At 32.5% G+C, this 24,280-nt stretch overlaps 1 protein-coding gene and 1 long non-coding RNA gene across 15 annotated transcripts in view; one reads left to right on the forward strand and one right to left on the reverse strand.

Moving 5' to 3' along the window:
* Lar (tyrosine-protein phosphatase Lar) overlaps positions 1-24,280 on the forward strand; it is a 969,819-nt gene that overhangs the window by 346,207 nt on the left and 599,332 nt on the right. The window lies entirely within an intron of this gene.
* The window catches only part of LOC136795367 (uncharacterized), a 188,476-nt gene that overhangs the window by 47,080 nt on the left and 117,116 nt on the right, over positions 1-24,280 (reverse strand). For all 3 annotated transcript variants that reach the window (XR_010842962.1, XR_010842963.1, XR_010842961.1), the window contains exon 3: positions 13,924-14,053. This is a non-coding gene — a long non-coding RNA (uncharacterized lncRNA). The remainder of the gene's footprint in view (positions 1-13,923; positions 14,054-24,280) is intronic.

The raw sequence follows: 24,280 nt of genomic DNA on the forward strand, positions 1-24,280 counted from the left end.
TCCTCCTTAGCCTCCTATTCATAAAGTATAAACATTTGTGTTTACATGGATAAAAGTTGTATTGAACGGAATTAATTAGCAAACACTCTAGAATCAAAATAAACAACGAACAAACGAAAAACGACAGGACTTTTTGAATGCCCTGGTATATATACATATATAAAATATAAACCATTTGAAATGAAATTAATAGTTTGTACATACCACTGCTGTAAATAAAAAAGAAATCCTAGGTGATTTTCTACTTTTCAAATGACGTGGCTTTATTATTTTTTTGGTGAGAAAAAATTAAGTGTGAGAATTTCTCTAAAAATCATTTAAATTTAATTTTGAAGTACCATTTGTTTAGTTATAGACGCGAATAAAATGTGTATGACAATTTGGGAAATTGTTTAATTTTTAACCTGTTGATTTTTAGATCTTGAGAAAAATATTTATTTATTTTTTCAACTTCCTACTAGTAGCGATGTTAAGAAATTTCATAGTATTTTTTTTTTACAATTTATATAGAAGCTCCCTGCGCCCATTTTTACTCTAAAATAAGGAAAAATCCCTTTTCCGCATTTATTTTCCAATTTCCTCTCATGTTTGGTTTTTGAAAACTGTTTTAATATAAAACTATATTGGTAATTTTTATTGTAAAATGTCACCTATTAAATTTTTTTTCAAAAGTATGTTTTTAACACCTCTTAGATAATTAATTTTATTTTTGTTCATAATAGAGTAGTAACTATTTCAAAACAAAAAACAAGTTTCTCTCCTGTTTTTTATTATGGGCAGTAACTTCTGGATTAAAATCAATTTGATGTATATTGTACAAGTATGATGAGTTTTTTCATTATAACCATTAAACAGGAAGAAATTGTTGACAACCCTATACTTAAAATACCAGGGGTCCCAAAATATAGAAGGCATTTAATTAACAAAATTAATTTATTATATTTTTGACATTAAAATTTAGGTAAAAAATAAAAATCTTATTTGAGCTGCGGATCTTAAATTCTTATCAAAACGGGACTGATTCTTCCTAAAGTCGAACCCTGTTTATACGTAATAGAGTGGTCTTGGCTTATTCGTATAAGAGAGTTGATAAGAGAAACGATTTATTGTCCATTGTAGCGATAACCTCCTACCATTATGTACCTCCTAAAACCGTCTCGTAACACACTTTTATAAATTAGAATAGAATAATTCTAATCAAAACTCTGTTGGATAACGAGTGGAAACTAGAATGAAGGTAAGGCTTCGACAAATAGTTTCAATTCATATTTTCCGAATAACCGGAATTAGGGCAACTATCGTAATAATGTTACTTGATTTTTTTTTTGTAAATGATATGCATCTTATAAAAAAATAAAACTGAATGTATGATGCGATCGGTTTTACATACATGTGTGTTTAAAATTTTGAATTCCGTAATTAGAATTTCTCTACCAGATTAAAGGTGAGATTTCAGGCTGAGAAATGTTACATTTTGGACTTAATGGATTATGAAATTAATTAAGGATTAAGTAGCCCAATTATGTGTCTCAGAAGATTATGTGCATATACAGATTATTAAATCCATTTCAATTACTCTCATCGGTTAGGGGCTGCTGTATCCAAAGAGCATCTAATTAAGTAGATCCCTTTATTAGGAACCGAAACGGGAGGCTCATCACCTTTTGGTTTTATCACATCCTTGTTCTATTTTCTCCCCCGGTTCTAATCAACCCGCGACCGGCAACATTTGTATTCAGGCTAAGAAAACGGACCTGCTCTTAGGCTATCTGCAGTTAATGAAATTGCTCCAGTCAAATTGGCCGACAAACATTTGCCTCTAGTATGGACGCTAATTAATTAGTTGGCTTGGAGTTACCTGACCGTTTGTTCCTATTCCTCATCCATTGCACTCGACGGATCCTCAGCCCTTAGAGTCATGAATAAATACAGAGCTGTGCTACTCCATGTTTATATAGGCTGCTACTAAAGCCTACCACGGCTGCCGTTTCTAATACAGGTCCTGGAGTAATAACCTTAATGGAGTTTGTTTCTGGTTCATATTTGCGAGTCTTCTTTAAATGGAGTTTTATGCTATCGGGGCTGCAACTCCGGCCATTTGTAATTAGGGATTGAGAAACACTCAATGAGTAGGCCCGGATTCTCGCTAGCGTGGGCTTTCGGGATATAGTATTTAGCCGCCTCTCTCTCTTCTATTTTAGTTTCCTCCTTCCTCTTCTACCTTTCTAAATAAAAAAAACAAAAGACGCATATATATTATTTGAACCCTTATAACGAATGTATTGCAAGTTTTTAACCCATACCTTTATACTGCGGTATTTGTAATGATGATGTTTCTACGGGCAGTTCTTCTTTTTACTTCCTGTGGTATATACCATACTTTAGGAAAGTATTGTAATTGAATCGAATTTTTGGTGTGCAGTATTCAAATTTAAGGATTACAAATCCTGATTGAACAGACGGTCTTTTTTTTTTTTTTTAATTTTTGTTTTGTTGAGTATCGTGCAGAAAAACGTCAAAAAGTACAATACGTGCTGCGATTCCACAACGTGCAATATAAAACTAGTCTCAATAGATTTGTATTTCATTAGAGGTTTAATTTGAATTCAAAGCGAGAAATTAAACAATGCAATTGGAAGAAAATCCGGTCTCTTCATCCGACTTGAAATTAATTTTACTATATCAGTTATTCATTCCAAAATGATCTAAATTATACATTTTCATGACTATATTTGAAGGGGAAAAAATATATTGTTATATTTTTGTTAGGGTTTATCTTTGGAGAGAACCCCGACTCGCGGATCGCTCCCCGAAGTACTATCCTGGTTATGACTGGCGGGACCTGCCATTATATCGGATTGGTTATGTAGCGGTTGAGTGGTGCCTAGGTACAGTTTAATCTGGAGAGGCGGTCGGACCCATATTGTGTTTTTGTTGACAGAGAACCCTTTCCCCCCTCCCTCTCCCCAATCACATATCCCACCGCAATATAGGGCAAACATGTTTGTCGGAAAACATCCCTCCCGCTTACGGCGGGCCTCCTAACGTGACAGCTCCTGGTTGTTAATTGTTTTGTGTGTACTTATCCCTGGGAGCAAACTTTCTGTCCTTAACTTCTTGTTCCGTTTAATCAGATCATATTTTGCACTATCAATTTATAATTAATCTACGGAATTTCGCTGTTTTATTATTATTTTTTTTTTTTTTTTTGTTGATATTTTTAAATGTTTGTCTTTTTAAACTTTGTAGCGCTCACAACATTGGCGATTTCGTATTGGGGGAGCTTGCAATAATAAATGATATCAATAAATCCACTTTTGAATAGTTATTACTATCGAAGTATCTCATGTAGATAAGTTAATTTTTTTATTAAGAATGTTGTTTTTTAACACCAATTCGACATAGGGTAATTTAAATTTTGAAATAAAAAAAAAAGAAAATAAAAATAAAAAAAATGTTAGACTCGTATTTTCCTGTTCTTTACACCATTTTCCCTCAACTTTTTGAAATGAAATTTGATTGATTTATCTTTTCAAAAATTCCTTATGATTTCAGGTTTTTTTCTATCTTTTTCAAATGATGATTTGATTGATGGATTCTGTAACATTTGCTGTATCTTTTAACGTGATAAAAAGACAAAGCTTTCTCCAAATTCACATTCTAGTTCAGTAACAGGGTTTAATATCTTCCTTGATTAAACTGTTCGATAAATTTCTGTGTTACCACGGACGGAATAGAAATAGTTCTGAGCCGTTCATTGGTGGAGAGTGCAGTCCCATTTCCTTTGATCCTTTGTCGCCCACATTACGTTAACCTAATTGCCTCGCTTGTTGTAGGGGATCGAGCAGACACCCACGCAGTTCATCTAGTAATATGGTATCAACAATTCTGTTTACTATTTCATTATAACTTAAGGTTACTTAGGGACAGTTTGTAGTTGCGGGAGTTACGTAGCTACAGCATTGCCGGCTCGAATCCGGCCTGGAGGGTCGTCTTTAGTTTCTGCAGCGGCCCCACAAAACCACCTCACGCCATGGATCGAGTGGGTTGGTTACCTCTAGATAACTACACCCTGCTACAGAAAAAAAATTGATTACTTTTAATTTTCTGCCACTTCTAGAAGAAAGTAGCTATTGCGATCGGTAAAATTTACAATTAGTATTTTTCGATGGATCTTTATGTTTCAGAGCCACTCAAGTTCAGAAACCTAGTTTAGCAATTGGTTTGTTTTTTGTTTAAAGCCGTAAAACCTTTTGGTCATAAACACCTATGGACACATTTACTCATGCACAAAAAAATAAAAATAATATAAAAAAAAGAATTATGAGATTATAATAATAATTTTATAATAAAAAAAATAAAATTAAAACCAAAGAAACGATATAATTTTGAAATGAAGCAAAGTGACTTTAGCTTCCTCATCGGTGAAGCTCGATGAAGGTGAGAGCTTCAGATAAATTTGGGATCAGTCCTATTTTGCTTACTGTTGGTAAATACTGAGGACATTCTTAAAAAATATGCTTAATGGTGAGAGTAGACTGGCATGTTGGAGGTGGCAGATTTTTTATGATTAACATGTTTTTTTTTTTTTTTTTCTTGAAACGTGTACTTCTGTCGAAAACGCGAACTCGATATTACGCACGATTACAATATATATATACAATATACGCACCCTTACTATATAGTTCATATATAAGAAATTTAAATAAATATTACGAAAGTTGCTTTTCATGCTTTTTGATTGGGGAATTTTTCATAGTCTAATTCTATTATTACGAGGATATCACTACCTATCAGGGAGAGCATTTTGTCGACATTTTTGTATTTTTACTTTCACTTTCCGATATATGGAGTATATAGTTAGTGAAAGAATTGCGAATTCGAGTTTTTGTCTGAAACGCACGTTTAGAGGTCCTCCAAGTTCAAGTAACTTGGTCTCGCAAAATGCTATGTGTGTGTGTGAACAACTTAAAAACGCCAAGTCGAAACTGAAATTGCATATTTAGGGAGTATGCCTAGTAGTTAATAGCAAGCAATTTTTCCGTTAAAATTAACCTACCGTAACTGCAACTTAGAGAACAATTTTTTTTTTTTAAGGATTTTTTTTAGTTCTTACTATTTTGAATAAACTTGGTAAATCATGTACGACGAATTTTTTAAAAAATATCCTCTAAATTACCTTTAATTTTGCTTATTTAGAATAAATAACCAGTCTTATTGTTCGCAATAATAAAAAATAAGTAAGTGCAAAATATTAAAGGGAAAAAGTTAAATATAGAGAAAGGAGTTATCGGAAATGCCGAAACCGCCCGATCTCTTCCGATTGCATTCATATACTTTTTTTATAATTTATTTTTAATAAATGATCATGGGGGTATATTTTCATACAATAGACACTCCCACATGCTATATATAAATACAAAAACTATATACTATGTTATTAATACAAAAAAAATTAAGATAAAATAAATAGATTAAAATAATAATTCTTAATAAAAGATAAAAATAAAGGTAATAATATCATGAAGTTGGAAAGGCTAAGCTTCGCAACAGGTAATATTTACTATAAGAAGAACCTATCGTCTAACACAAAAATTAGACATTACAACACGGTCATAAAACCAGTAATTTTATACGAAATGGAGACAACATGTTTCCCTATCCTGGAAAAATTACTGAAAATAGAGAGTAGGATATTGAAGAGAATCTGTGGGTCCAAGAAAACACAGGAAGGCTGCAGGTTAAGACCCAACCAGGAAATCTACTGGGAGATAAATGACTGGAAACCGAAATAATAACGATTTTGAGTTCTGTTGCTTTTTTTTTCAAAAATAGTATTTAAAAATAAGGATTTGGCCGTTTTTCAGTTTGAACGGATTCCTTGTAATAAAAAAGATAATGATTTTCTCAAAATGGGAACAGTAAGTAGATCCGGGCATAAATTCTAACCTTTTCTGCTTGATGGGAGCTCCTCTTACACTTAATTTAATGGTGCAAGAAAAATTTAGATCCTTGCCCAGAAATCAGTATGAGGATTCGAGATGTCTTGTTACAGCATCTGCAATGCCTAACAAGACTTTATCAGCAAAGGAGAGTGGGAATGTCGATATGATCGATATCAGCCGCAGAATGACTAATTTTTTCTTTACAATATCGCATTTACTGTCTAATTGTACATATGATGGATTTATTAATAAGCAATTAGCGTTCTGCCTTATTCATTTATTGCTTACATTATTTGTATTATTTCGAGAGTAGGTGTTATACCTAGTTAGCTCTAATCTTTTAAGCTTCCTTTTCCTCTCAGAGAAGAGATTAGCAAGAGGATTCTAGAACACCTTGGCTGGTTTCTTGATTACAATCACTGGATTTGAAAATATTTTTTTTTTAACTAACTAAAACTTTGTGGAATGGACTCTTTATTACTGAAGACACCTCAATTTTTATTTTAAAAACATGCTCTACTTTTGCTATAAAGTATTGAAAAAATTCCTTTTACCAAGTATGTATTCCAAGCAACTTGAGGTCCTCTTGACGTCATCCAACCATCTTACTCTTGGTCTTCCTCTGTATCGTTTTTCCTTAATTATGCTATACAGCAGGCTTCTTGGCATTCTAGTTCCTGGTATCCTTTCCACATATCCGAGCCATGTATTGGTATTATACTTTTATGATACGTATTTATGATAATTATTATGTTAATTACGGAGACTGAATGAGTCCGTCATATAAGATCTTATTATTTACTTACAAGTCAGTCTTTGCTCTTTACAGCGAATAACGATTTTGAGCCACAGTGTCCGAGATGTAAGATAGTTCCTTTTGCTGAATCAAACCTGGTGTGGTAAATAGAAGTATCTGGTTTAATAACATAAATGAACTATTTCGTCTATTACTAGTGTATACCGCGATGAATGTGATTGTTCAATTGACAACATGTTGATTTTGTTCTGGCCAGTTTTTAACTATTGTATCCTTTTTTTTTACTTCTTTAATCCTTTCTATCGTCAAATATGTGTAGCAGTGAACTGTGGCTCGTGGCACACGGTTGCGACAGAAAGAGCATTTGTGTTATCTGGACGGGTCGTGTTCCGGCCGACTTATCGGGGATTTATTGAGAGGAGCTCTAGCCGACCCGCTGGCAAGCGCATATGTCAATAGTCGTTTAATCAACTGCTGTTTGTGTGCGTTCCGCTTTTACATATTAGCACGGTAGCTTGGTTCGGTTCGTCTGCCTGTTCAGAGATCGATCTGGCGGTCAGCCCTCTGTGACGCAACAAGAAATAGTGCAAAAGGTCCATTCATTAAAAAAACTTAATTATCCTCATACAAGACTAAAAAGGCCGGAAACTGCTCGTCTATTCCGACTATAACAACACTTACTAGACAGACTGTCTAAACTTGCTATTGATTACAAGACTCATAAACTATTTGGACTATGAAATTGAGCTTTGAGGCTCCACTAAAAACCGCTGAATTCTTCTCGTCTCCAATCATATAAATTCATACAGTTTTACCAATATCAGATATCAATCCTTCCAGAGGTGGGGTTAAAATAAAAAGACAGTTATTTCACCCCATTTTTTTATTAATTTTATGACAACTATGTATAATTACTAGTCAATATTGACGAGTCTGCCAAGTAAAGGTAGGGCGATACAAAATGGCTGCTGTTTCAAAACGTTAAAAAAAAAAAAAAATTTCTTTCGGAGCTCCATGTCTTTTAAATTATCAACATCATTAGAAAACCTAATATAACATCATTTAAATTAGAGTAAATTTGCTAAAATATGAGTCCTAATAAAACTAATTATGCCCAATAGTTCCCGAGATATAGCTTTTTAAAAAGCAACATTTCATAAAAAATTCACTGAAAAATCAGTATCTAGTGAATTTATTTTGAGAAATCTATATCTCAAAAAACATTTACGTACAATTGTCTATTAACACTCTAATTAAAGCTAGTTGAATGTACTATTAAGTAGTTAACGACGTTTATCTTCGTATAAGTAGTAGTTTTCATGATGTGCATCAAAATTTTAATTTCTAGCTTTTCGTACAAACATTTTGATGTATGAAAAAATACATCTCAAGAACCGTAAGACATACAGGTGTCTGACAGCAATCAAATTAAAGCAAGTTAAATTTACTATAATGTAGATTATAAAGTTTATCTTCGTGACATTAGAGTAGTAGTTTTTATGATATTTGACAAAGATATGGTATTCGACCCATCGACAATTTTTAATATCTTAAAATTTACTACTCCTACGTAGATTAACGTCATAGACTACTTTATAGTAAATTTAACTTGCTTTAATTTGAGTGCTGTCAGACACCTGTTTGTCTTAATAAATTTGTTCGTCTCTAAGTTCTTGAGATGTATATTTTCATACATCAAAATGTTTGGCCGAACAACTAGAAATCAACATTTTGTCCTATATCACGGAAACTGCTGCACCTACGAAGATAAACAACTTTATAGTATATTAAATTAGCTTTAATTTGAGTGTTAATAGACATTTGGACGTCGTATGGTTTTGAGATATAGGTTTCTCAAGATAAATTCACCTCTAACTATTGATTTTTCAGTGCATTTCTTATGAAACGTTTTTAAAAAGCTATATCTCGAGAACTATTGGACGTATTTAGCTCTGTTAGGGCTCATATTTGAGCACATATACTCTTATTTAAATTATGTTCTATTAGGTTTTCTAGTGGTATTGATAATTTTATAGTTATTGAGCTCCGAAAATGTTTTTTTTTAACGTTTTGTAACAACCGCCATGTTTTATTCCCCCTAAGTATACTTGCCATACTCCTCGATTTTGACTATTAATTATACATAGTTTTAATTAAAGTAATGAAAAATTGTGGGGCCATCTCTTTCCTCTTGGGCTCTTGTACTATTGCATGATAAATTGCAAACACTTAAAATCGCTTGTTTCTACCTTGCTTTCCCTTCAATTTCTAATATTCCTCCTAGGCATCTGAAAAGAAAATGACCTAGAGACCTTTTAATTTAGAGATGTTATTAGTGTTCTTCCAATGAGTAGATTATATACAAGTATATTTGTAATAATAGCTTTTGTAACTCATGTAAAAAATATATATATATATTTTTTTTTTCGGCCAAGACTCCCATTGGAGTCCTATACTGCCCTAACCATGGTTGGGAGTCAAAGTTCTTCATTTTGTGGGACCGCCACTCAATGAAAAAAGTCAACGTCCCAGGCCGAATTCGGACCGGCACCGCCAATAGACATCAAACTGGTAAAGACTGTGTCTTAACCACTGAGCTATGGGCGGCCCAAAATATATTCTTAATTGGTTCTTGGTTAATTGGTTGAAAAAAATGTTTACTTTTTTCTTTACTTTATAGGAATCCTTTCGTTTTATTAGGTAAACTATTGGAATAGAACTTATTATTTTTCTAAATAAACTTGACCTTTCGATTAAAGATTTATTACCCAATATATCGATAGTTATCTTCTGTAATGGTACCAATTGACAACAAATCGCATCGCTCCGTGTTGCTCTTTTCAATTTTCGGGCTGAACATAAGTAATATTAGAGCAGAAATGTGATTAGTTTGTAATCTAAAGTGCTTCAAATAATTTATTTTATGAAAGGAAAATGAGAATTATACTTATAATTTATAAATAATGAAGAAGATGGTGAGGGGTGCGGTCAAACGAAAGCAAAAATAGTTAACAACTATTTATTTGCCGACGTTTCGCTCCACTTTGTAGAACTTCTCCAGGACTGTTCAAGTTAACAGCTTTCGAAACTGGAAAGTTTTGAAAGCTCCCTACTTTAAGAGCCCTGATTAAGCTCTACAAAGTGGGACGAAACTTAGGAAAAAAATATTTTTTTTTTTTAACTATTTTTGTTTTATTTATTAGTTCTACCTATTTCTTTTGATCGCACCCCTGACCATCTTCATCATTATTTGAAATAATGCGGTTAACTGTTTATAAATATAACTTATAATTATCTTTATTGACTGTCCAGAACGTTATGATCGTGAGGAGTTTGTTGAGGTACTATGTATTTAATTAGTAAATAATAAGCATTGAGATGTTGGAGATAAAAATATATATTTAGTCCTGAGGTAAACAGTTGAGGCGGAGTCCAAATATGTATTCAAAGAGTGATATTTCAAGGAGGGACAGTAAGCCCAGTGTGGGCCTTCCTCTTTTTAAATCTTTTGAGCAAACTTGCACCTCAAGTAAAAAATATCCGTTGCAGGGACCTCCGTTCCTTTCTCATGAAGGAAATTTTTACTTCAGAAATTCGAAGAAAATAAAACATACATGCAGCAGAATCATTAGCATAACCTAAATACTTGGGATAATCTTATTATTCACTAACTAAATGCGTAGGAATCATAGAATTAGACAAAAAAGAAAACTAAAAAAATGCTATTCTTAGTGTTAATTTAATATCAGTCAAACTCCGCACAATGCTAAAGCTCGGATCAGTTGTCAAATTTAAACAAAAGATCAGAAAAAATAAATTAATAAACATAGGCTTATTTTTAAATTGGTTTCGTATGCCCATAATATGTATTTGATAAATACAAATTTAGCGAATTAAGCCTTAGTAATGCTTCTACCAGCATTCGTTGGCCAATTTAAATATAGTTGTTCAAGACGCCAGAATTTAAAATAAAGTGGGCTTTAGTCGAAGATCCTATGAGAAATAAAAGAAGTTATTTCATGGTAATATTTGATTGTTTAGTAAAAATTAGGTGCGTATATTGTTGCTATTCAAAATTGGTGGCTCTGCCTGCCATAGCAGGACGGGATAAAAAATAGCGAACCCCCTTTTTTAGCGGTATGTAGTTTTAAAGATACTGAGTATGGAAAAATTAATTTTTGTTAACTTCAGGAACAGCCACCATTTTTTTTCTGTCCCTTACCATGGTTGGCAAAATCATTAAATTTGATTCATAACTGTATATAGTTTTTATATCAATAATAAAAAATTGGGTTAAATAACTTCTTTTCTCTTTTAGGCTCTTGGATTAGTTAATGAAATTTCTTTTTGGTATTTAATTTGCCTTGTAATCTCTTCTACTTCTCTAGCAACTCCCGAATAGCCAATTGAAAGAAGTATTTCCAATTAATATCTGCGTCCCTTACCGTCTCTACCATCAGTGTACATGGGATAAATGCACGGTCTACGGTAGGGGTCTACCTGCTCCGATCGCCTCAACCATTTCATTTCATCCCAACGTAAATGAGATACGTTTTTCCCGGCTTGGGCGCATCTTTAAGTGCTCGGCAAATTTGATCCTCCCGCGCTCCTGGTGTTGACCAGACGGTAGAGATCGAGCTCCTGTCGTACTTCCCATATTCAATTTTCATCAGCCGTGTCGTCCTAGTCTTCCAAACGATTTGACGTGGCTTAATATTCACAATATCTTCTAATTTCTCCATATCCTCGTGTCTTTCCCTTCCAGAAATCCCATCACTCGATGTCGCTACGGTTTCTTCCCGTTCCGACTCGTTCAGGACTCCTTCCTCTCCCGGTTTCCATCACCTCAAAAACTGGGGAATGTCTTCCGATGGTTCCCTTTGTTCCTCTTCTATAGCATTTACAGTGATTGCTCATTCATCTTCTTTCATTCTTATATACCATATAATTTTAAAAGGATTTCAAATATATGTTTTCTCCTATCCAAATGCGTCTTGCAAGATTAAATCGCCAAAAGCAGCAAATTGTTTACAGTGTTTTGTGGGTGCAGAACAAAATCGTTGATCGTTTTGTTCGCAGTCATCAAAAGTATTCGTCATTAAGAAAGGCAATAATATTTCGAGTACCCCTCGGCCGGACGGAATGTTCAAGAATTGAACCATATTCTATTTTCACTGGAATTAAATCATAAAACAATTTAAGGGCGCGAGGGGGGGGGAGGGGGGGTGATAACGATGGAGAGTGGATATTACGAAGAAGTGGGCTTCAAATGTTTTTTTAGATTGATGGGCTCGTGTTGAAGTTATTTTTATAATTCCATAAAAATAAAAATAAAATAATAATAAATAAAATGTCAGAGACTACTAATACTAGCTGATATTGAAGACCATTTAATTTTTAAGCTATCCTACCGAGTTTAATCATAATCATTGAATCTCATTTTTAGAAAATCTTATATTTTAAAAATTGATTGTATAAAGGAACATTTTCGGTCATTTGATTTTATCCAAACAGTTGCTTTCTCATCGCAGATATATACCCACCCGCCTTAAATATACAATTTCATATGTAGGAATTTTCGTTTTTTAACTAGGCTGTCCATTTTCGCTTTGTTATAGGAAAATGGCTATTTTCGTCGAAATTTCACCCGATTACAACTCTTTCCCTTGTATAGGTAACATATTCCATGTGTAGGTAAATGAAGGTGATATAAAAATGTGAATCATCGTTTTTGAAGAAGGAAATGTTTTAATTGACTATGACAAACATAAAGTTTATACAGTCATTATAATCCTAATTTAATGAATCCTCGAGAGAAAACGAGCCAGCGGAATAATCTCTTTTTTCGTATTTGGAAAAGAAACAGTAAGGGCAGTAGGTTATATTATTCAATCCTTAGCTCTTCCTATCCCCTAGGACTTTAATCGCAAAGGCAGGTTTAATCTGGGAGAACTCCTTTATTCTCGGCTCCAGTAAGTGCAGTTTCATTTTTTTACCCATAAGCAGCTCACCTTGCTTCTTTAATGATGCTACCTTCTGTATTTTCATTTTTACTTTTATTTTAATTTTTGTCTGGGACCCTCTTGATGTTTTCATACCTAAAAAGCAACAGGCTAGTTATTGATCCTTTTCAAGGCTCTTGAGTTCTTTTGTGGCTGTGCAGTTGACAAGACTCATCGGTCTGTCCTTCATCGCTGTCAGGTCACCTATTAATGACCCCGGAATTAATTTAATCTGGATTTTATTTGCCAACGGATTTGATGCAGAAGGTTCCCAACTTAAATGTCATGCCAAGTTCAATAATGATATATTAGTGGGGACACTTTGTATTCATACTCGGATAACAATTTACGTCCTCAAAAGAGAAAATTTTCATTTGTATTTTAAACAGGGAACAAAAAAGTTTGTATATTTAGGTTTTCATGAAATTTTCACTCGTATATTTCAAAAACTGGTGGTTAAGGTTTGCCCTTAATTTTGAATAAAGTTTAAGCTTGGTATTAAATCGAACTTTTATCAGGTTTTGTCGGTTACTTTCCCTCGCCTACGTGATTAACTCCTTTCTCGATACATCTAAATTTCATAAACAGTCTTTTCTTAGATTTTATTCTCAAATAACTAATCACTATCCTTAAAATTTTATTAATTACTTAAATTAGTAAACATCTCTAGAAAAAACGTTTAAAAAAAAAAAATCTGTACCACTCCAACCCATTAAGGGTCAGGGGTGCAGTACTTTATAAGGAAATACTGTTAATAAACCAACTGTTGTGCTAGGAGGTGATATGATCAGAATCAAGCTCGACTGCCATATTTTTATATCGGGCTCCCGGACCCACAGGGCTGACTCAACGGCTCAAGGTAACAGATACTAATTATCTGCCACAGCCGGATTCGAACCCGGGTCCTTGGAGTTTGTCCATTGTCTTATCAATACTTTCATAAAGAAAGATCAATTTGCAGAAAATGCAATTTTCACTGAAAATAATAAAAACAGTGGAAGCTGTTCTGACCTACGTTTTTCAATTGTTGCGATTTTTTTCCTGGTTTATTGGATTTTTCTTTTTTATTTCCTCTGCGAAGTAGAATAAATCATCGGTATTTAATTTTTATTTTGCATTCAGTATTTGGAAATGCTTAGCAATAACTTACGAATTTTTATCGCATGTATTTTAAAAAGTACTGATGCAATAAAATTTAAAAAAAAATAAGATAAATTACCTGAATTATGTTTATTTTTGGGTTTCCTGCAAATATTTGAAATTTATGCATCTCCGCGTCTCAATCTAAGGCTCCTGTGCATAGTAAGAACTCAGTATCAGCCAAAAAGTTGTTGGAGATTTTCTTATCACTGTAACGAGAACAATTTCATCAATTAAAATTTGTTTTGAAAATGTTAATGCAATAATTCTAGTAATATAATAAATAACCCAAGACTAAATGAAATAAGAAATAAGGATAGCTTTAAAACTCTGTGGCAAAAAGGAACTATACGCCATGTCTAAATTCAGGTGATATATTAAGTGAAATAGTAGGATTTGACATCGGGATACAGGACCAAGTCATAACAACGACAAAAAAAAATGGTAAAGATAGATTTATTTATTGATAGATATTACAATCTGCCACACAGTTGTGGGCAATAGGTAATAGTGATGAATGATCTCATACATACTAAAATAAAAAAATAAATAAATAAAATAAAAAAATTAATAATAATAAAAAAAACTCTCTTAAATATATACAAACAAAAGAATGAACAAGATGAACATAATCGAACTATCTGTATGAAAAATAAATAAATAAAATAACATAATGATAAAATAATATTTACAATATTTACACAATCGACCTGAGGATCCCTGAGCCCACTCTATCCCCAACGTGTGAGGGGTAGAGCAGAGCTCAAAAGATCCCAGCGCATCCCTCTCGCCGCATCACTGGTAATGAGCCACTAACAACAAAAGCCTTCCTAGAATTGTCTTTCGGAAAGTATCTATTATTCCAGATGTCTAAGAAGAATAAAAATAACAATTATAATATTAATTCTAGTTCTTTCTTAATTTTAATATTATAAAATTCAGTTATTTAGTCCTTGAAAATGATTTAGTTATTATTATTAATGCCGTAAATTCTGATTTTTTATTGTTCATAAGATTTTTCGTTCGTTTTTTTTTCTTAGCAGCGTATTTGAGGTGACAGGATAGTGTGAAGAGAAGCGGTAATGATTAAGTTGCCAACAGCTAGATAAGAGCCACTGAGCGGGACTATCGTAGGATATAGGAAGAGCTCACCGCCTGGAGGGCCCATAAAGCTGCCAGTGATGTGGTTTTTCTGCCGCTGCGGCCCCACGGGACGTGTGCTGTTTTATCCGACCCAAGGGCTGTGTTTGTCACAGCTAATGAAGAGCCACGGCCTCCCAATGAGATAGGGCCTCTGCTATCTCCTCTCTGCCTGATCGCGCTGGGGCTGTCGCGTCACACGGCGGTCTATATGGAGACATATGGCTGTTCCATGTTTCTTTTTTTTTTTTTTTGTACCATTGCGTTCAATTTTTCCTGCTGTTTCTCAACTCAAATATTAATAGTAATAACGTCTGCTCGTGCTCCAAACGTCCTTTGTAAGCTTCAATATTGTTTTATTTAAAATCTACTTTATTTTTAAATTAATATACTTAAATTATAAAAAAGAAAAGTAGACATGTTTCATCACCATAAATATGGAATTCATTGAAAATGATAAATATATGGTCACTAGTCGCAAGCGTTCCAATAAAAAATTTGGTCTGATTTCGATTATTTCTTAGAGAATCTAATTACTTTATGCGCATAGTTTTCTTTTCCGCGCAGCAACTATTTTGCGATTCGGTGCATTGGGATCAGAGGCCGAAACCCTAGAGAAGAAAATAAGAGGCTAAAAAATTAATACACCCGTTCAAGAGATAAAATTTATTTATTAATTCTTTTTTTGAGGTTTTTGAGATTCCAAACACTATACATTTTTCATCTAACTTCATAATTATCCGAGATATAGCCGTATAAAATATGTAATCAGTCACAATTTGAATAAAATGGTTCAAATCAAATTAAATGATAAGTTCAATAAAGGATTTATCATCAATCCTTTAAATTCATCGTAATTAAAATACTGCTGATCTCTCCACCCCGTGTAAGAGAGGTTATTTGCCCCTAAAGTGTCGTCAGTGAGCATAAGAAACATGTTTACCAAATTTGCTCGAATTTGCCAAGGTATCTGACAAGTTTGATGACCCTCACCCTCTATTCCGAATACTGATGGAAGTCTTTTAAGACTGATTTAGTTCGGCTGTACTTTTATTCAATTACTTTGCAGCATTAGTTATTAGCATACCCAACTCAAGATTTATCTGCGTGTTACAGATTTTCGTGAGAAAACTTATTTGATTTTTTTTTTGGAAACAACTTCCCCTCAAAAAGCGTGTTACGCTTAAAATCGGTTAGAGTTATTGCTCTGTAGAGCCTTGGATACTATATTGGAGTTTTTTTGGTTTTGTGGGTTAGGCCACTTTTGATATCATGAGCCTCATATAACCATTTTTTATAAGTGACTTTTAATTCATTGACATTCACTATAGGAAACTAATGAAACAGAAAATAGCGGCTAGAAATTTTCTATTTCTGTTCAATTTACCATCTTTTAGGACGTAAAAATTAATCTTGACTTCCTAGCAGTTTCGAATTATCGAATTCGAGGTTTTTAAAATTAAAAGAGACTACTATAAGGAACTAAAGACAGAGTTTGTTACTAAAACTAAGATAAGAGACGGTACTAAAGAGGCTGGTCAGTTTTACGAGATGCTAGAAAGAACAAGGTGTGAGGACCACCTTGGTTTTAGTGTCACTAACTCAGCTGTTAGGTTTTACAGCTGCTTTATCACCGCTATCACCTAATGAGACCCCCTTCCCACTCTCCTCCAACTCCTCAGGTCTATTAGCTATCCTTTACCCCCCTCCCTCCACTCCTGTGATGTCTTTAAGGCGTGTTCCCCAATGGTAAATAAAATGTACATCCCGAGAAAACAAGATCGATTTAACACAACCATGAAGTTGCACAAGAAAAATATGCGATAGTGAAAAATTGCTGATTCCAGTTTTTGACTGTAGTACATATTTTGCGAGTGAGTCCAAATAACCTAGTCTCGTAAAATGGTGTGTGTTTTAACTAATTAGCTCAAAAACGAAAAGTCCTGCGAAACTGAAATTAAATATTTAAGGCAAGAGTTCCTGGTACAGCAATATTTTCACTAAAATCGATCGACCAGAAGTGCCATTATTGAATCGATTTTTTTTCTCGATTTTCTCAAAAAATGGCTCTAACAATTTTAATGCAACTTGGTATATTAATGTAAAATTTAATGGTCTATGACAAGTGTTTGCCAACTTATCTGTATATTGTGTTTCGATATCAGGTGCATTCTAACGAGTTATGGGGGAATTAGTAATATATATGTCCAAAACTATTTTTTAAAATCTCTTATTACTTATAGGCTCATGGAGAAAATAAATTTCCAGACCCAACTTTTGATAGCAGGATTTGATTTTCTGACCCTTTTTCAAGATTGATTTTTAATTACTTAAAATGCAATGTAATTTTTTTATCAACTGCAAAATATAAATTAATGTATGATTTGGTCTTATATTTGAAAAAAATGTTATAAAGCTACACAGTATGGCTGATAATTTGATTTAAATATTTCACTTTCGCGTTTGTTTTTTTTTTGGCCAGGGAAATGTATGATGAAAGAATAATATGACGTACTTTTTGCTAATCTATCAATAGCTCGCTGAGTACACATGGGACTGAAATATGGCTTATCTACATACGTTAAAAAAACTACAATAAATATTTAAATGGACAAGAAACTCACGTCCAAGGGAATTAAAAGAACATGGATAATTAATAACTTTTGGTGTATATGAAATATGTCTATAACCATTGGTAGAAAGTATGTAACAATGTAATTATCGCTTCAAGTCCATGGTACATAATATATCGTTTATACATCGTTACGAAGCCAAAGATTTAGAAATTAAATAATATTCGCGATAGAAAGTCATTTATAAGGGTATTCATGATATTGTGTTAAATGCTATAGGATTGTGAGCAGTCCTATATACGAAGGTATATAGTATAGTAATATAGTTTAAATGTATAACATCTAGCGGATTTTCTGAGCAACTTGTTTTTTCACCTTTCCTTCCAAAACTTCATATTTACTTTTCAGTTTTGATTAAAGTAATTTCATTTTTTTTATTTTTTGGTAATTTCATAAAATTTCATTTTTGATTATTACAACACGCCTAATTGAGTTAAAAGTGGAAATTGTGTGAATGCTGGTCTACTGAGTGTCTTGTTGATCTTCTAACTTGTGAGTAACAGAACCAAAATGAGCTAATTGACAACTGTCATTACATTATTATTATCGTCATCGATTGCTTTATTAGTTATAAAAAATATCCAAAACAATACTAACACAATCTACACAATAAAAACACAAACTACGAGCATGTAATATGTGTAATACTACATATACGGTTCTTATACGGCTTGTTGCTATGACAACAAACAAATTGATGACGATCTCAGCTGGTCTGTTGCGTGACGTCATTCTCCATTTAACATACATAGGAACGGATTCTCAACCATGTTATATGATTTATCGTTTTAACATAGTTGAAGAAGGAAATATTTCTCTATTTAACATGAATTTTTCCATTTAACACGCTTTAACATGTTAATCTAAAGATCCCCCTATATCCCTAATATAATGGAAATTGACGGAAAAACGCATAAATTAAATATCTGTTTTAACTGTGGGAGGGGGGAGGGGACAAGCACGAACGGTTTTCCGTTTCTGCAGTTTGATAATGTTTTCTTCTCTCCGTAGCTGTTAAATGAATAACTCAATTTCAGTTGACAGGACACTCCATAAAATTATTCTTAGTATTTTAAATATTAGTTCATTAGCAATTAAGCATTGACTGAATGGTAAAGACGAATCGTAATTTTTTTTAGAATGCTAGACTTATGTTTTTCTGTTATAGATTTTGTTCTAAAGTTGTCAAGGATTAATTTCAAATCTAAGTAGGTTAGTAAGTGACAGTTGGATAATTTGCGCACTGGAACTGATTTTATTTTGTCATTGAATGTAGTGCAGGTTATATGTTAGCTTAAAAAAAAGACATCCTAACAGCTCATGCGTCAGATACGAATGTCCGATGTAATGTGTTTAATAATACCTATGACTGTTGTTATGGATATTTGATTAATAACTGCTCCGTATTAACTGCTAAGAGTTATTATAATTTAAAGTACATTTTTGAAATTGACTATTATTGAAAATGAAATATGCTAATAAATATAATCAAACCAATGCCATTTGGACTAATTAAAAGTATAAAGTAATGGGTTCACAATTATATGGATTAATTAAAACGAGTATTGGGATTTATTTCAGATATTACTGGTATCAATTCCATTAGCGATGAAATTCAATGCAATTTAAAATTGTCTCATTTTTGAAGTTTATCATCGATATATGTGTATTTTATAGTTTCAATAGATGTTTATATGTTCTTGTTGGAAGATGGCGGAAGTGCGGGTGGCGGTCAATAAAAGTACCAGAATAGTAAAAGAAAACTATTTATTGTCAACCAAAGTTTCGCCCCAATTTGCAGGGCTTCGTCAGGGCCGAATGAAAAAACAAGATTGAAACATCATAAAATTTATAAAAAAAATTTTTAATGTTTTTTATTTTAATAAAAACTTGTACAATTTTTTTTTTCATTTACCCCTTCTATTTTGATACCTATTTTGACCGACAACCGGACTATCTTCCTACAATCTACTTCATACGGTCAACTATCTTCATCCAATAAGTTTATACGTTGTGGTCATCTGGATAATTGATTATTGAAACGTTTTATATATTAGATTCCATTATTGATATTTATATACTCAGAAAAACTTAAATATCGTTACTATCAGTCTTTTTAACCGTTCCTATTAGTAACAGGTATGTCTAAATATGTTTCTGTGAGTGTTGATGGTCAATATATGTCTATGTTTTAAACTTGAATCTTTTCGAAGTTAAGCGTTTATTTTTACTTATTTATTTATTTTTTAACATTGTAGCTCATAGTCTTAATCTTCATTTTAAGTTTTATCTTGTTTGATACACAATTAGTCATAATCCTAAGTAGAAATTGAAACGACAAATACCTGATTTCGATTAATTCAGTATTTGCCTGACAAACGTTCCAAGCTTTTTGATTTATTACAAAAAGTTAAAAAACATTACCTTTAACAGGTCTGATTGTATTCGCGGTGTACAGTTTTTCGGAGCCCCAGAAAACCGTAACATTTCAAAGTACAAAGGTTACTATTCAAAATCCTTAAAAAGATCCTCAATGGTTCCTATTTTGTTACAACTAAACTATCTTCTTCGACGTTCTTCCCTTAGATAGCCAAGTGAGGAACTAGAATAAGGAATTCTGTGTTCGTTCAGAGGTCCTGCGCAGCGAACACTATGAGGATCTTAATATTATTAAAATTATTTAGATTATCAAAATCTATAAGGATCTTGATATTTTATTTCAGCCCGAAATTAATATATTATTATACGGCCGAACAATTAATATACTTGTATATTAATTAAAAAATAAAAAAACCATTAACTTGTAATCAATCATTTCTATTCATACCAAATCCATAGAGCTCTGAAAGAAAGATGGCTTTTGGACCACCTTTAGTACAGTAGTCTTCATTGAATTTTCAATAAATAAAATTTATTTTTTAAAAGACTTGAAATTGTGGACTTACTCGGTCATAAAGCCTTAACTCCTCCTAATAAAACGTAGTAAGCTCCCAAAATTTAATATGCTTATTACATATTATTAAATTAGTGATAATCTAAAATATTATGTTTATTTTACGTACTGCTAAAAACTTCTCGGTACAAAAAAAAAAGTTTATTACTCTGACTTGCTTTATATTGCCAAGACAAGTACTTGATGATTGAACTTTGTAGGATAAATGAAATTCATTATTAGCGTAGTCCCGGACCAAAATCCTACTAAAATGGACCCTCAAGGAGCCCTCTAATCCCTATTTCTAATCCAGGATGACCTCTGTTCCTGCCTTTACATAATGAACTACCTTCCTCCCGTCTAAGTCTATTATCCCCCCTGAGTGGATTGGTTGGCCGGCTTCTTAATACCTCCTCCCATCCCCTCCCCTCTTGGCTTATACTTTAATTCTATTTCGTCTTATAGATGGCTTATATCGACTGCCAGCCTGCCATGGATACAGCTATTGGATATGATTCAATATAGGGGTGGATAGGGTATTAAGGATTGCCATTATTAGCATGAAGCCTCTAACCTGACGAACCTTAAGAAGTTTTGCGGAAAAATGAAATGATATTTGGCTTATTCAAGTCACAGTAGGCACTTTTCCTTGTTGGGCTGCATTGTCTATTTTCTATATTACGGTAGGAGAAGAGCCCTAATGTAAGTAAAAAGGAATCAACATGATAGATATAGAAAGTATGATGTTACTTTTACAATTACCCTTGCTTCCGGAGGCAGAGGATCGTTTTTTTGTACAGCCAGTTAAAACAATTTTTTACCTTAAAATTGAAAATACCCACTCATGATTTACATTTTAGATAACAAGAAACAATGTTGGTTCCGTGTCAATGAATTTGCGGTCAAAGCCTTATTCGAATAGCTGTTAACGTTAATCTGATTCTCATGAAATTTTCATGGATTGTGCTTGTTGACATCTAGATGATCCAGTATGAATTCTATTAAAGTGTATTTTAACAACTCGTCCGATTTCGCCAAAAATCAGAAGAACATTGGGGGTTGATACAAAAACGATCTATTTTCACTTTTATTAAATTTTATTTTCAAATTTCGCTTGCGCGTGCTCATAAGTATTTCTCTCCCTAAAACATAGATTTTAATGTATTAATGTTATCGATATCTATCCTTTATACTCTTGCGTATACACTAACGAAAGGATATTTTATTTGGCATGGATATATTTAAACACGGCTCCTCCGTTTATTCTCAAATGACATCATCAAAAGTGAGGCAATGTATTCTTGAACCTTGAGATGTAGTTAATACTGTTCCTACATCATGGAAACTATATAAATTTTTTGTACATATTAAGTAATAATTCTTCCGAAATATTGTGGAATAAAATGCATTCAAAGTTTGGAAGCCTATTATGGTTATAATCTTTTTCTTAATTCTAATTAATGGCAGGTTAAAAAACGCCTATATGTCCCCGTGTTTTGACGTCACTAATCCAGCGAACGTAGCCTTTGAAAAACTTGTGATGTTTTGGGATTATGATATATTATTTGCTTAATGTTATAGAATAGGTAAAGCATGGATTATTTTAAATTGTGGACTATTTTTGATTAGCTGAACTCCATTATTTGGGACTCTTTCCTTTTATTGGTCAGTTCTTATGTTTCTTGGGGAACTGTACTCATAACCGCATTTCATCTTCAATATTTTCCTTGACCTCAATGACATGTTTTCCCCCCTGTCCTCAACTAGCCGAAAATAACATTTCTCAGTAAAGTGGATAGCTCCCCCCATGACGAAGTTGCTAATACTTTAGAAGAGGGCAGAGGTAGCAGTTCCACTGTAGTTAGCCTTCGGTGATATTAATGGATCTTAACAGCTGTTACAAACCCAGTTCCTCAATTCCCTCCGACGTTCCAGTTATTACGTTACGACACTCCACGCATTTTCCTCCGAGACTTTTTTTCTCCTTCTTTTTTTTTTTTTTTTTGGAAACCCATCTATTCCGCCCCTCCGGAAATCTTACTTCCATTTGCTTCCATTATTTCACTATACTCTTCTTTTTAAACTTCCTCTCCCTTGGTTGGGAATCCTCTTGGAAGAGTCTGGTCTAATTTATATAAACCCACCCTCTTTAACTTGAAGATAACTGAAATGCCTTTTTACAGGAACTTCATTGTTAAACAGTACTCATTTTGTGTTCGCTTGTCATCTCTTACCTTTTTTTTCCTGTTTTTTTTAATTTCTGCTTTTTTTATTTAGTTTAACGTACGAGTTTTCAAGTTTTTTTTTTTATTAACTTCCATTAAACGTTTAAACAAATTAAAAAAAAAAATTGGAATAATCCTTTTTTTAAATTCGATGTAAGTATTTGTTTATCTTTATTACTCCTTTGGTAACTGAATCAGATTTTTTTAATACATGTTTTCTCTTTTAATACATTTTAAAAACATTAAAGACTTTCGTTACTAATTTTCTATATGGATCATTTTAATGTTTCCAGTCAAAATTATTTTACACATCCTACATTTTTCTTTGAGAGATTCATGGATATGATAAATACTGATATATTTAAAATAATTTCCACAAACATATGTATCTTTTTTTTTCTATTTTTTAAATTATTATCGTCGACATGAACATATTTTTTATCGATATAAAATTATTCCCTCGTGTTGAATTGAGCGTGAATTAACAATGTTATCACATTACTACTTTTTTATTTTTTAAATACTTTTTTTGGACTAAAGAGACCCAAAAAATTGAGCGATCATTTTTTCTCATAGATTGTTGTACAATGCAAAATAAGTTTATTCCTAAGTTTACATTCATCGTATCAAACACATACAATGTGTACGAAATAAAGGGTTTTCATTATTATGTAGTTGCGATACTGTGTTTATATTTAAAAATTTTCAAAGTAAAGATTAAAAGATATTTCGAATATACAAATGGAATTAATGATTTTTCATGAATATGTATATAATATTAAGTTGTGAACTTAAAGTAATAATGAATCGTAATTTAAAATAAATATAAAAATACAATCGATTAAATGATAGTTACAAATGAATCATTTAATTAAAGAAGATTAATTTTATTATAAAAGGAAAAAACGTTTAAATTCAATTAATAGGTCAGTTTTGGATCTGGATATTACTACTAGTTTGTTTATATTTGTTTTATGAAGATGATCATATGTCTTCTCTCTTCACATTGAGTTTAATCTTTATCATCCACTTATAGATTTTAACCGTTTACCATTTACTTAAAGATTTTTATTTTAGTCTTGAAAATTGTGCTTTAGGCTATTTTCATGGTTTATGTATTTGAAGAAAAAAAAAAATGGTTAGTTAGTTTGTGTTGTTTTTTCTGCTCATTTATTGTTACTGAATAATTTATCTTTTAATCAGCATATCTCAGTGATCTCGGGTCCGGATACAAATCTGGCTATGCCAGATGTTTATTTGTTCTGTTACAACAGCCGTTAATCAGTCTTGAGTCTGGAGACATCTATAATGTGAGTACCCTTAATTGAGGAGAAAACCTGGTGGTTGATGAGCTTGATTCTGAGCGAATCTGGTTTAAAAAGAAAAAAAAATTATCAGCATTTAATATTTAAGAATTTAATTTCCATGTATAAAATTATGTAAAGTAGAGAATTTTCTACTATTCATTGTCCTATAAAAGCTCCCATTGTTCTTTAGAAGAAGCAG

The sequence above is a fragment of the Halyomorpha halys genome, unplaced genomic scaffold (assembly GCF_000696795.3).
Source record: "Halyomorpha halys isolate HHAL.00 unplaced genomic scaffold, Hhal_1.1 Scaffold438.1, whole genome shotgun sequence".
Taxonomy (NCBI): Eukaryota; Metazoa; Arthropoda; class Insecta; order Hemiptera; family Pentatomidae; genus Halyomorpha; species Halyomorpha halys.